Raw genomic sequence first — 14,529 nt, 5'->3', positions numbered from 1 at the left:
TGGAAAAGATGTAATTGACAAATGCAAGTATGTTAAGGCAACTAACAGTATCGAGTCGGCGATTGCGATCGGAGCCAATGTATTATGACAGTTAATGAAGAAATGATGTGCGATGCTGGGTACTACATGCACACTGACAAAACCAAGGGCAACCTCCCGTCGGAAGCACCCAGGTCCAGCGGGCTACCCGATCAGGTAGCCTGTGTCTGGGTCAAAGTGTAATAAAAAGGCAAGCATGAAAGCTCGGTGCCTCAATGCGAGGAGTATTCGGAACCCAGGAGAGGGCTCTGAGCTAGTTAGAGTGGGTGAGAGCTCAGATGAACAGGACCCCAAGAAAGAATGCAAAAGGCAGGAGGCAACAGAGCAGAGTAGCACTGGGGTAAGTGTAAATCACAAGGTGATAGGAAGGGACAATATGTATGAATATAAAGGGGCTGCAGGAGAGGTCAAAACTAAAAATCATAGTTTAAAAACTAGTATTAAAACACTCTACCTAAACGCACGCAGCATTCGAAATAAAGTAAATGAGTTGACGGCACAAATCATTACAAATGGGTATGATTTGGTGGCCATTACAGAAACGTGGTTGCAGGGGGGCCAAGACTGGGAATTAAACATACAGGAGTATCTGACGATTCGGAAAGATAGACAAGAAGGGAAAGGAGGTGTATTAGCTCTGTTAATAAAGGATGATATCAGGGCAGCTGTGAGAGACGATATTGGCTCTACTGAACAAAATGTTGAGTCATTGTGGGTGGAGATTAGAGATAGTAAGGGGAAAAAGTCACTGGTGAGCGTAGTTTATAGGCCCCCAAATAATAACTTCACGGTGGGGCGGGCAATAATCAAGGGAATAATGGAGGCATGTGAAAAAGGAACGGCAGTAATCATGGGGGATTTTAACCTACATATCGATTGGTCAAATCAAATCGCACGGGGTAGCCTGGAGGAGGAATTCGTAGAGTGCATACGGGATTGTTTCTTAGAAAAATATGTTACAGAACCTACAAGGGAGCAAGCTATCTTAGATCTGGTCCTGTGTAATGAGACAGGAATAATAAATGATCTCCTAGTAAAAGATCCTCTCGGAATGAGTGATCACAGTATGGTTGAATTTGTAATACAGATTGAGAGTGAGGAAGTAGTGTCTCAAACGAGCGTACTATGCTTAAACAAAGGGGACTACAGTGGGATGAGGGCAGAGTTGGCTAAAGTAGACTGGAAACACAGACTAAACGGTGGCACAATTGAGGAACAGTGGAGGACTTTTAAGGAGCTCTTTCATAGTGCTCAACAAAAATATATTCCAGTGAAAAAGAAGGGCAGTAAGAGAAGGGATAACTAGCCGTGGATAACCAAGGAAATAAGGGAGAGTATCAAATTAAAAACCAATGCGTATAAGGTGGCCAAGGTTAGTGGGAAACTAGAAGATTGGGAAAATTTTAAACGACAGCAAAGAATGACGAAGAAAGCAATAAAGAAAGGAAAGATAGATTACGAAAGTAAACTTGCGCAAAACATAAAAACAGATAGTAAAAGCTTTTACAGATATATAAAACGGAAAAGAGTGACTAAAGTAAATGTTGGTCCCTTAGAAGATGAGAAGGGGGATTTAATAATGGGAAATGTGGAAATGGCTGAGACCTTAAACAATTATTTTGCTTCGGTCTTCACAGTGGAAGACACAAAAACCATGCCAAAAATTGCTGGTCATGGGAAGGTGGGAAGGGAGGACCTTGAGATAATCATTATCACTAGAGGGGTAGTGCTGGACAGGCTAATGAGACTCAAGGTAGACAAGTCCCCTAGTCCGGATGAAATGCATCTCAGGGTATTAAAAGAGATGGCGGAAGTTATAGCAGATGCATTCGTTATAATCTATCAAAATTCTCTGGACTCTGGGGAGGTACCAGCGGATTGGAAAGCAGCTAATGTAACGCTTCTGGACAAGGGAGAACCAGTGGATGTGGTGTATTTGGACTTTCAAAAGGCTTTTGACAAGGTCCCATACAAGAGATTGGTGTGCAAAATTAAAGCACATGGTATTGGGGGTAATGTACTGACGTGGATAGAGAACTGGTTGGCAGACAGGAAGCAGAGAGTCGGGATAAACGGGTCCTTTTCAGAATGGTAGGCAGTGACTAGTGGGGTGCCGCAGGGCTCAGTGCTGGGACCCCGGCTATTTATAATATACATTAAGGATTTAGATGAAGGAATTGAGTGACATATCTCCAAGTTTGCAGATGACACTAAGCTGGGTGGCGGTGAGAGCTGTGAGGAGGACGCTAAAAGGCTGCAGGGTGACTTGGTCAGGTTAGGTGAGTGGGCAAACGCATGGCAGATGCAGTATAATGTGGATAAATGTGAGGTTATCCACTTTGGTGGCAAAAACACAGGCAGAATATTATCTGAATGGTGGCAGATTAGGAAAAAGGGAGGTGCAACGAGACCTGGGTGTCATGGTAAATCAGTCATTGAAAGTTGGCATGTAGGTACAGCAAACAGTGAAGAAGTCAAATGGTATGTTGGCCTTCATAGCTAGAGGATTTGAGTATAGGAGTAGGAGGTCTGACTGCAGTTGTACAGGGCCTTAGTGAGGCCTCACCTGGAATATTGTGTTCCGTTTTGGTGTCTTGACCTGAGGAAAGGACGTTCTTGCTATTGAGGGAGTGCAGCGAAGGTTCACCAGACTGATTCCCAGGATGGCAGACTGACCTATGAGGAGAGACTGGATCGAGTGGGCCTGGATTCACTGGAGTTTAGAAGGATGAGAGGGGATCAAATAGAAACATAACATTCCGACGGGACTGGACAGATTAGAAATAGGAAGAATGTTCTCAATGTTGGGGAAGTCCAGAACCAGGGGATACAGTCTTAGGATAAGGGGTAGGCCATTTAGGACTGAGATGAGGAGAAACTTCTTCACTCGGAGAGTTGTTAACCTGTGGATTTCCCTACCGCAGAGAGTTGTTGATGCCAGTTCATTGGATATATTCAAGGGGGAGTTAGATGTGGCCCTTACGGCTAAAAGGATCAAGGGATAAGGAGTGAAAGCAGGAAAGGGGTACTGAGGTGAATGATCAGCCATGGTCTTATTGAATGGTGGTGCAGGCTCGAAGGGCCAAATGGCCTACTCCTGCACCTATTTTCTATGTTTCTATGTTTCTAAAAGGGGGCAGGCAAAAGGCAGGTAACTATAGGCCGGTTAGTTTAACATCTGTAGTGGGGAAAATGCTTGAAGCTATCATTAAGGAAGAAATAGCAGGACATCTAGATAGGAATAGTGCAATCAAGCAGACGCAACATGGATTCATGAATGGGAAATCATGTTTAACTAATTTACTGGAATTCTTTGAGGATATAACGAGCATGGTGGATAGAGGTGTACCGATGGATGTGGTGTATTTAGATTTCCAAAAGGCATTCGATAAGGTGCCACACAAAAGGTTACTGCAGAAGATAAAGGTATGCGGAGTCAGAGGAAATGTATAAGCATGGATAGAGAATTGGCTAGCTAACAGAAAGCAGAGAGTCAGGATAAATGGGTCCTTTTCGGATTGGATATCGGTGGTTAGTGGTGTGCCACAGGGATCGGTGCTGGGACCACAACTGTTTACAAGTTGACCTGGAAGAGGGGACAGAGTGTAGTGTAACAAAATTTGCAGATGACACAAAGATTCGTGGGAAAGTGGGTTGTGTAGAGGACACAGAGAGGCTGCAAAGAGATTTAGATAGGTTAAGCGAATGGGCTAAGGTTTGACAGATGGAATACAATGTCGGAAAATGTGAGGTCATTCACCTTGGAAAAAAAAACAATAAAAGGGAATATTATTTGAATGGGGAGAAATTACAACATGCTGTGGTGCAGAGGGACCTGGGGGTCCTTGTGCATGAATCCCAAAAATTTAGTTTGCAGGTGCAGCAGATAATCAGGAAGGCGAATGGAATGTTGGCCTTCATTGCGAGAGGGATGGAGTACAAAAGCAGGAAGGTCCTGCTGCAACTGTATAGGGTATTGGTGAGGCCGCACCTGGAGTATTGCATGCAGTTTTGGTCACCTTACTTAAGGAAGGATATACTAGCTTTGGAGGGGGTACAGAGTCGATTCACTCAGCTGATTCCGGAGATGAGGGGGTTACCTTATGATGATAGATTGAGTAGACTGGGTCTTTACTCGTTGTGGAGTTCAGAAGGATGAGGGGTGATCTTTTAGAAACATTTAAAATAATGAAAGGGATAGACAAGATAGAGGCAGAGAGGTTGTTTCCACTGGTCGGGGAGACTAGAACTAGGGGGCACAGCCTCAAAATACGGGGGAGCCAATTTAAAACCGAGTTGAGAAGGAATTTCTTCTCCCAGAGGCTTGTGAATCTGTGGAATTCTCTGCCCAAGGAAGCAGTTGAGGCTAGCTCATTGAATGTATTCAAATCACAGATAGATAGATTTTTAACCAATAAGGGTTACGGGGAGCGGGCGGGTAAGTGGAGCTGAGTCCACGGCCAGATCAGCCATGATCTTATTGAATGGCGGAGCAGGCTCAAAGGGCTAGATGGCTTACTCCTGTTCCTAATTCTTATGTTCTTATGTTGTTATATGCCTCCGGGACCAATGTGATGCCCCAGGGAGCGTGGCCACACACAGAGGAAGCATACCAGCTGCAGGGCCAGCGATCAGCAGACGGCAAAGGCACCGCATCTGGTACTCTGCCACAGATCGGCTCTACCTCTCTGGCCACTAAGGCCAGCACCGGGAGCAAGAGGCTGGCACCCTCCAGCCCTCCCTACGGGACCTGGGATGACCAGGCTCCCACTACCGCTGAAGGGAAGCAGGGAGAACTGCAGCCCTCAAAGGAGGACAGGGAAGCCACACATTCCTGTGGCTCTGCCAACCACTAGGCAACGGCAAAGGCTCTGAGACTCAGGCAGGTGAGCGATCCTAGCCCACCCAGTTGGCAGGGGGTGCAACGCCGCCATCAGACAACCTGGACACAGTCCGGTTACTCTGGAACTAGCATCCTCACCCACCTGCACCTACACAACCCAGGGGCAAGACTGTGATACCACGTATGTACCTTACCTGTAAAATGTACTTGTTCCACCACTGCAAAACCCCAACAATGATGCGATTAATCCGATGTTTTCTTTTCTTGTTTTTTTTTGTACATGTATGCACATGCAGGTGTTGAGCCACACACATGGTCTATGTATGGGGGGGGGGGGGCAGAATGGATGTATGTAGCCATGGACACACATAGATCATACCCAGAATCCACTCAACCCCCACTGCAACCTCAAACCGTCCATTGCTGACCATTTCCCAATGTTGTGGCAATAAGGACTTGGGGATCTCCGGGGAGAGAGCCAAACCAAAGCATAGACAAGGTGCAAGGGTTTTGAGCACTCAAATCTAGGGTCAGAGCACACAGTGCAAAGGCCTGTGCCACAAGACTTAGGCGGGGGGGGGGGGGGGTGGCGGGGTGATGTTGTGTATCTATAAAAAGTATATACCCTGTACACTCAATGTATAGTTGCATAAGACCACTGGATGTATCCTCACACTGTATACACTATGCCTGTACCACCAGAGGGTGCAACTGGTGGAGACCTAGGGGCCACCTGTACACTACAGGTAACCAGGTATAAAAGGGAGCTCACTATGCTGTCCCCGCATTCAGGAGCTACAATAAATGGACTAACGTCAAAACAGTTCAAATGCAATACCTTACCTCGTGGAGTCATTACTGGAGTGCTTACAGACACAATATCTATGATTTCATCTCTCAGTCTTGTCTTTTCTAGAGAAAAGACCTGTAGCCTGTTCAGACCTTCCTTATAGCCTCTGATACCTGATAATATGACCTTTCAGTCCTAGTAGGTAGGTTTTAAGGAACATCCTAAAGGAGGAGAGAGAGAGTTGGAGAATCAGCCAAACATACTGCCCTCGGCTCCAACTCAGTACAGGCCAGGTTTCAAACCCTGCTACTCACTGGCCAATGCTTGGAGCAAACCATAGAATAATACAGCACAGAAGGAAAGACTTGCATTTATACAGTGCCTTTCATGACCAACGGATGTCCCAAACGCTTTACAACCAATGAAATACTTTTTGAAGTGTAGTCACTGTTGAAATGTAAAGAGGCCATTCGGCCCATCGTACCTGTGCCGGATCTTTGAAAGAGCGATGCAATTAGTCCCACTCCCCCTGCTCTTTCCCTACAGTCCTGCAAATGTTTCCTTTACAAGTTTATATCTAATTCTCTATTAAAAATTAATATTGAATCTCATTCCACCGCACTGTCAAGCAGTGCATTCCAGACCATAACAACTCGCTGCGTAAAAATATTTCTCCTCATCTTCCCTTGGGCTTTTCTGCCAATTACATTAAATCCGTGATCTCTGGTTCCCGACTCCCCTGCCAGTGGAGACAGTTTGCCCTGATCTACTCGATCAGATCCCCCGATAATTTTGAACACCTCTATTAAATCTCCCCTTAACCGTCTTTGCTGTAAGGAGAACAATCCCAGCTTCTCCCATCTCTAACATAGTTAAAAAAAATGTTGCGAATAAAACAGGCTCAGCTGCTACACAAGGCGACCCTGTAAAGTATTGAGTAATAAAATGAAGATGGGCTGAATGGCCTTCCCCAACTTGTGATCTTGTGATGTGGAATGTAAATCGAGCGTGAATCGATTGTGAAGCGGCGTGTTTAAACAGAACGTCCATGATACACATATCTACGGATATTGGGGAGTGAACGATGAGAATTGCCCTGTGAATCAGGAGAATGTTCTGCTTATTACTGCCATCACACCTCGCGATGATGGACGAAAGAGGTCCTCCAGTTTTACAGCGGTTCATGGGCCGAGAACTCGGAGCGTTCAGATGGCCACGGGCAGGACTGCAGGGCGCGAAATGTGTCGCCTTAACACATTGCCGGATAAACGCGGCAAGGACTCTCCTTCCAACAGCCACTCGGCGGGTGGAGAGCACGGCGCACAGTGCGCGCTGCCGCCGCGTTTTCCGGTCCGAATAAATCAGGAGCGCCACGGATCTCCCACCGCGAATCCAGTTCGGCGTCTCCTCTCCACTGCGCTTAGCCTTCCGCTTAAACACGCCGCCTCACAATCGATTCACGCACGATTTACATTCCAAATCACAAGATGACGGCGGTTGGGGAAGGCCATTCAGCCCATCTTCATTCACCAGGATCGACCTTAAAGTCCCGACCAGCCCCCTCTCTTTTGCAGAAGCCAACTGTATTTTGGTGGTAGGGTTTTGCCAGGATAAAGCAGGAGAAACTGTTCCCACTGGCAGCAACCAGAGGACACAGATTTAAGATAATTAGTGAACTAACCAGGGGAGAGATGAGTTGAATTTTTTTTACACTGCGAGGTGTTGTGATTTGAAATGCGCTGCCTGAAAGGGCGGTGGGAGCAGATTCAATAGTAACTTTCAAAAGGGAATTGAACATACACTTAAAAAGGAAACATTTGCGGGGCTATGGGGAAAGAGCAGGGGGAGTGGGACTAATTGGATCGCTCTTTCAAAGAGCCGGCATAGGCATGATGGGCCGAATGGCCTCCTTCTGTGTTCTTTGATTCTATGTTATATAAAAGAACAGGGGAGTTCTCTCAGAATCTTGGCCAACTTTCATCCTTCAACCAACACCACCAAAAACAAATGAACAGCTTACTCACCTTGTATCTTTTAATGGGATCTTGCTGTGTGCAAATTGGCCGCCACGGTCGCTGACCAAATCCCCCCCCACCCCATGCCGCAACAAATCCCAATAATTCATTGACTTGTGAAGCTCCTTAGGGTGGTCTGAAGGTTTCTATCAATGTCATTCCTGTCCTCATTATAAAATAAACATGGCTTGGCAAATCACAACCCTGCGTTTTGTGGTAGGACATTCTATATGGATGCTATTGCTATTGAGGGAGTGCAGCGAAGGTTCACCAGACTGATTCCCGGGATGGCAGGACTGACATATGAGGAGAGACTGGATCAACTGGGCCTTTATTTACTGGAGTTTAGAAGGATGAGAGGGGATCTCATAGAAACATATAAAATTCTGACAGGACTGGACAGGTTAGATGCAGGAAGAATGTTCCCGATGTTGGGGAAGTCCAGAACCAGGGGACATAGTCTAAGGATAAGTGGTAAGCCATTTAGGACTGAGATGAGGAGAAACTTCTTCACCCAGAGAGTTGTTAACCTGTGGAATTCCCTACCGCAGAGAGTTGTTGATGCCAGTTCATTGGATATATTCAAGAGGGAGTTAGATATGGCCCTTATGGCTAGAGGGATCAAGGGGTATGGAGAGAAAGCAGGAAAGGGGTACTGAGGTGAATGATCAGCAATGATCTTATTGAATCCTTCGAGCAGGCCTACTCCTGCTCCTATTTTCTAATGTTTCTATGTTTCTATGAATTAGTCCAGTGAAGGGTGGCTCTCCTTTGTATTTGAAAAGGATTCCAGGGAAGATGAATTGTGTCCTTAAAGCGAGGGACTGGAATTATCCACAAGCCATAATATTCTGAGAATCCACAGCCAGACCTAAAACTTCAAGCAACAAAATATAATTCGAGTTGAACTGATTTATGCTGAAATGCCGCAGTCCTGCCTGTTCTGTATTATATGAAGACCAGCTATCTCAATAGTCTTGGGGAAACTTATGAAGCAATAACATAATTAATCATTTTAGGTGATTTCATAAACTGCGGTAGTGGAGAGGGGCAGCATTTAAAAAATCCCTGTTGATAACTTACCGCCCTTTGCACTTTGAATTATTGACCCCGATATTTATGGGGAGCGTGGGGGGGAAGGGGGGGGGAGGAGGGGGGGATGACGCGGAAAGGTCTGGGATGCGGAGGTCTGACCGAATTCAAACGGCAGCACCTCGTTAGAATTTTTCTTCTTCTGTTCCCCGGCTGGCAGCCGACATGGAGGAAAACCCAGAGCCTCAATAGAGTGGGGATCACGGGTTGCAGGTCTGGGCGGAGGTGGTGGTTGTGCGGGGTGGGGGGGGCGGAGAGAGAGGCCGTGAACGGCAGAGCAGGAGGCCGACGGTTAGCTTGATGGGGCCAATGGTAGGGGGTGGGGATGAAATGCTGCTCCTCCTGCCCCACAAGGAATGCTGGAGAAGGCCCTTACCATCCTCAGCCGGCTGATTCCGCCTCCCTTTCACCACCGGCTTTTCCCCAGCCCTGGGAAACCCAGCAGGCAGCTGTTACATTTAAATTGTGCTCCCAATTCCGCTGTGAACAGAAGAACATTAGAATTAGGAGCAGAAGAATTCAGCCCCTCGAGCTTGCTCTGCCATTCAATAAGATCTTCTACCTTAACTCACCTTCCCGCCCTATCCACATATCCTTTGATTCCTTATGACTCCAAAAATCTATCTCAACCTTGAACACACTCAACAATTCAACATCCACAGCCCTTTGGGGTAAAGAATTCCAAAGATTCACAACCCTCAGAGTGAAGAAATTCCTCCTCATCTGTCTTAAATGGCTGACCCCTTATTCTGAGACTGACCCCTGGTTCTAGACTCTCCAGCCAGGGGAAACAACCTCTCAGCATCTACCCTGTCAATCCCGCTCAGAATCTTATACGTTTCAATGAGATCACCTCTCATTCTTCTATACTCCAGAAAGTATAGGCCCAATCTACTCAATTTCTCCTTATAGGACAACCCTCTCATCCCAGGAATCAATCTAGTGAACCTTCGTAGCACCGACTCCAAAGCAAGTACGTCCTTACTCAGAAATGTAAACCAAAACTATGCACAATACTCCAGGTGTGACCTCTCCAAAACTCTGTACAATTGTAGCAAGACTTCCCTACTCTTGTACTCCAACCCTCTTGCAATAAAGGTCAACACACTATTTGCCTTCCCTATTGCTTGCTGTACCTGCATGCTAACTCTTTGTGGTTCCTGTACGAGGATAGCTAAATCTCTCTGAACACGCAGCATTTAACAGTGTCTTACCATTTCAAAATATTCTGTTTTTCTATTCTTCCTACCAAAGTGAATAACCTCACAACTCTTTTAGGGAGTACAAAACAAACATTAGATCGAGTGCCCCCTGATCTGGGGGACACTCCAGACACTTATACCTGCCCTCTTTTTTTTTTACTTTTCTTTTTTGGTTTTTTTGGTGATTTTTTTGGGCAATAAAATCATAAAGTTTACAAGTGCCCCCTATAAAAAGGAGTGAATAACCTCACATTTCTCCACATTATACTCCACCTGCACCTTATTGCCCACTCACTTAAGCTGTCTATATCCTTTTTCAGGCTCTTTGTGTCCTCCTCATATCTTACTTTCCCAGCTCGTTTTGTATCATCAGCAAACTTGGATGCATTGCTCTTGGTCCCTTCATCTAGGTCATTAATATAGATTGTAAATAGCTGAGGCCCCAGCACTGATCCCTGCAGCACCCCATTAGTTACAGCACGCCAATTGGAAAATGACACATTTATCCCTACTCTCTGTTTTCTGTCCATTAACCAATCCTCTATCCAAGCTAATATATTACCCCCAACCGATGAGCCCTTATCTTGTGTTGCAACCTTTTATGTGGCACCTTATCGAATGCCTTTTGGAAATCTAAATATACTACATCCACTGGTTCCCCCTTATCTACCCTGCTAGTTACATCCTCGGAAACCTCTAATAAATGTATTAAACATGATTTCCCTTTCATAAAACCATGTTATGATTTTCTGAGTGCCCTGATATCACTTCCTTGATAATGGATTCCAGCATTTTCCCGACCACTGATGTCAGGCTAACTGGCTTGTATATTCCTGTTTTCTCTCTCCCTTTCTTGAATAGCAGGGTTACATTTGTTACCTTCTAATCCGTGGGAACCATTCCATAATTTAGGGAATTTTGGAAGATGACAACCAATGCATCCATTATCTTTGTGACCACCACTTTTAGAACCCAGTACTTTTTCTCTACTGATATTAAGAACTTTAAGTTCCTCACTCTTAGTAGCCCCTTGGTTCCCCACTATTTTTTTTGTCTTCGACTGTGAAGACAGATACAAAATATTTGATTAAAGTCTCTGCCATTTCCTTATTCCCCATTATAATTACACCAGTCTCAGCCTCTAAGGGACTAATGTTTACTTTTGCTACTCTCTTCCTTTTTACATATTTGTCAAAGCTCTTATAATTTGTTTTTATATTTCCTGCTAATTTACTCTCATATTCTACTTTCTCTCTTTTTATCAATTGTTTGGTCATCCTTTGCTGGTTTCTGAAACTCTCCCAATCCTCAGGCTTGCTACTATTCTTCTCAATGGGTAGCACACTCGCCTCTGAGTCAGAAGGTTGTGGGTTCAAGTCCCATGCCAGGAACTTGAGCACATACAAAATCTAGGCTGACACTCCCAGTACAGTGCTGAGGGAGGGCTGCACTGTCGGAGGTGCCGTCTTTCGGATGAAAATTTAAACCAAGGCCCGTCTGCCCTCTCAGGCGGACTTAAAAGATCCCATGGCACTATTTCGAAGAAGAGCAGCGGAGTTATTCCCGGTGTCCTGGCCAATATTTATCCCTCAATCAACATAACAAAAACAGATTATCTGGTCATTATCACATTGCTGTTTGTGGCAGCTTGCTGTGCGCAAGTTGGCTGCCGTGTTTCCCACAATACAACAGTGACTACACTCCAAAAGGACTTCATTGGTTGTTAACCGCTTTGAGATGTCCGGTGTTTGTGAAAGGTGCTATAGAAATGCAAGTCTTTCTTTCTTCTTTCTTTTAATCTACTACTATCCTCAACTTCTTTAGTTAGCCATGGATGGCTCGCTTTTCCTGTGGAGTTTTTATTTCCCGATGGAATGTATATTCGCTGAGAATTTTGGAATATTTCTTTAAATGTCTGCCATTGCTTACCTATAGCCATACCTGTTAATCTAATTTCCCAATCTACATTAGCCAACTCGCCCCTCATACCTATGTCATTTCTGGGAGCTTGATTTAAATGCATCAATGTAAGGTCCCGCCTCTCCAATCTGGGACACGCGCACGCCTTGCTACTGCTGTAAAAATGGCGGCAGGAGTGTACATATTGGGTTGGAGTCATGTTTTGCATTTTTTTAGTGTTTAATGCCACCGCCTCAACCTCCTCCCACCCATCGCAGGGGAGTTACTATCGGAGGCTTTGAATCATGCAGCACAGAAGGAGGCCATTTGGCCCATCGAGTCTGCGTCGGCTCTTTTTGAAAAGCGATCCAGTTAGTCCCACACCTCCCTAATCTTTCCCCACATTCCTGCAAATGATTCCTTTTCAAGTATCCACCCAATTGCCTTTTGAAAACGTAGTAACATAGAAACAAAGAAATTTACAGCGCAGAAGGAGGCCATTTCGGCCCATCGTGTCCACGCCGGCCGACAAAGAGCCGCAAGGCCCTCGGTCAGCAGCCCTAAAGGTTACATATAAACCTATGAACAATGACGGAAAGGCAAAGAGCACCCGGCCCAACCAGTCCGCTCCACACAACTGCGACACCCCTTATACTGAAACATTTCACATCTCCACCCCAACCGGAGCCATGTGATCTCCTGGGAGAGGCAAAAACCAGATAAAAACCCAGGCCAATTTAGACACTCCTGAATCTGCTTCCACCATCCTTTCAGGCACCACCTCCCACATCGCGATAACGCGCTGCGTAAAATAAATTCTCCTCATCTCCCCCCTGGTTCGTTCTGATTTCATAGATTCGTAGAATTGAACAGCACGGAAGGAGGCCATTCAGCCCATCGCGTCTGCGCTGGCTGTTTCGAAGAACATTCCAGTCAGTCTCACTCCCCCGCTCTTTCCCCATATCCCTGCAATTCTTTTGCCCCTTCAAGTATTTATCCAACTCCCTATTGAAGGCTGCTCTTGAGTCTGCCTCCACCACCCTATCAAGCAGCGCATTCCAGATCCTAACCACTCGCTGCGTAAAAAAGCTTTTCCTCATGTCGCCTCGGGTTTGTTTGCCAATCACCTTAAGTCTGTGCCCTCTGGTTACTGACCCTTCAGCCATTGGAAGCAGTTTCTCCTTATTTACTCTATCCAAACCCTTCATGATTTTAAACAGCTCTTTTAATCTCCCCTTAACCGTCTCTGCCCCAAGGAGTGAAGCTACCCCAGGTTTTCAAGCTTTGATTCCAATACAGCTGTGTACATTGCGAGTGGGAGACCCGGACAAACAAAATTGAAAATCATATATCATGAGACAGCTAAACAAATCAACAGGATCAGCCTAAAAGGAGAAGGTTTCTCTCTGACTCACTTCTTGACAGGGAGATAAAAACAAAGAAGAATGTTTTATCTCCACATTCACTTTTGGGATGCGAGAATTGTTTTTTTTGATAAATGCTTGAAGGTTAACCGATGGAGCTTGATTCACGGTCTGAGTAATGGAGCACCGAAGCTCACAGAATCGCAGGCATTCTTTCCAAGAACTGACTGGTGACTGGACGTGCTCCTCTCCACAGGGGTTTGGCTCTAATTTCTCCTGTTATCATCACAACACAGCTCTCTGGGAGAGAGAGTGAGCACACACGCACACTCTCACATACACACGCACACACACACATATACACACTCTCATATACACACGCACACTCCCATATACACACGTACACACACACACATACACACTCTCACATGCACACGTACACACACACATATACTCTCTCACATACACATGTACGCACACACATATACACTCTCATATACACACGCACACTCCCATATACACACGTACACACACACACATACACACTCTCATATACACACGCACACTCCCATATACACAAGCACACACACATACACACTCTCACATACACACATACACACACACACATATACTCTCTCACATGCACATGTACACACACACATATACTCTCTCACATACACATGTACGCACACACATATACACTCTCATATACACACGCACACACCCATATACACATGCACACTCTCACGCACACACGAACACTCTCACATACACATACACACTCTCACATACACACGCACCCTCTCACATACACACGCACCCTCTCATATAAATACGCACGCTCCCATATACACATGCACGCTCCCATATACATACGCATGCTCTCATATACACACGCACACTCTCACATACACACACACACACTTTCATATGCACATGCACAAACTCATTAACACGCACGCTCTCATATAAACATGCATGCTCTCATATAAACACACATGCTCCCATACACACACACTCTCATATACACAGGCACACACTCATATACACACGCCGCTCTCATATACACAGGCACACACTCATATACACACGCACTCTCTCATATACACACGCACACTCTCATATATACATGCACGCTCACATATACACACGCACACTCCAATATACACATGCACATTCCCATATACACACGCACACACTCTCATAGACACACACACACTCCCATATACACATGCACACTCCCGTATACACATGCACACTCTCATAGACACACGCACACTCTGAC

Source organism: Pristiophorus japonicus, chromosome 6, assembly GCF_044704955.1.
Source record: "Pristiophorus japonicus isolate sPriJap1 chromosome 6, sPriJap1.hap1, whole genome shotgun sequence".
NCBI lineage: Eukaryota > Metazoa > Chordata > Chondrichthyes > Pristiophoridae > Pristiophorus > Pristiophorus japonicus.
This window is presented reverse-complemented; position numbering follows the sequence as displayed.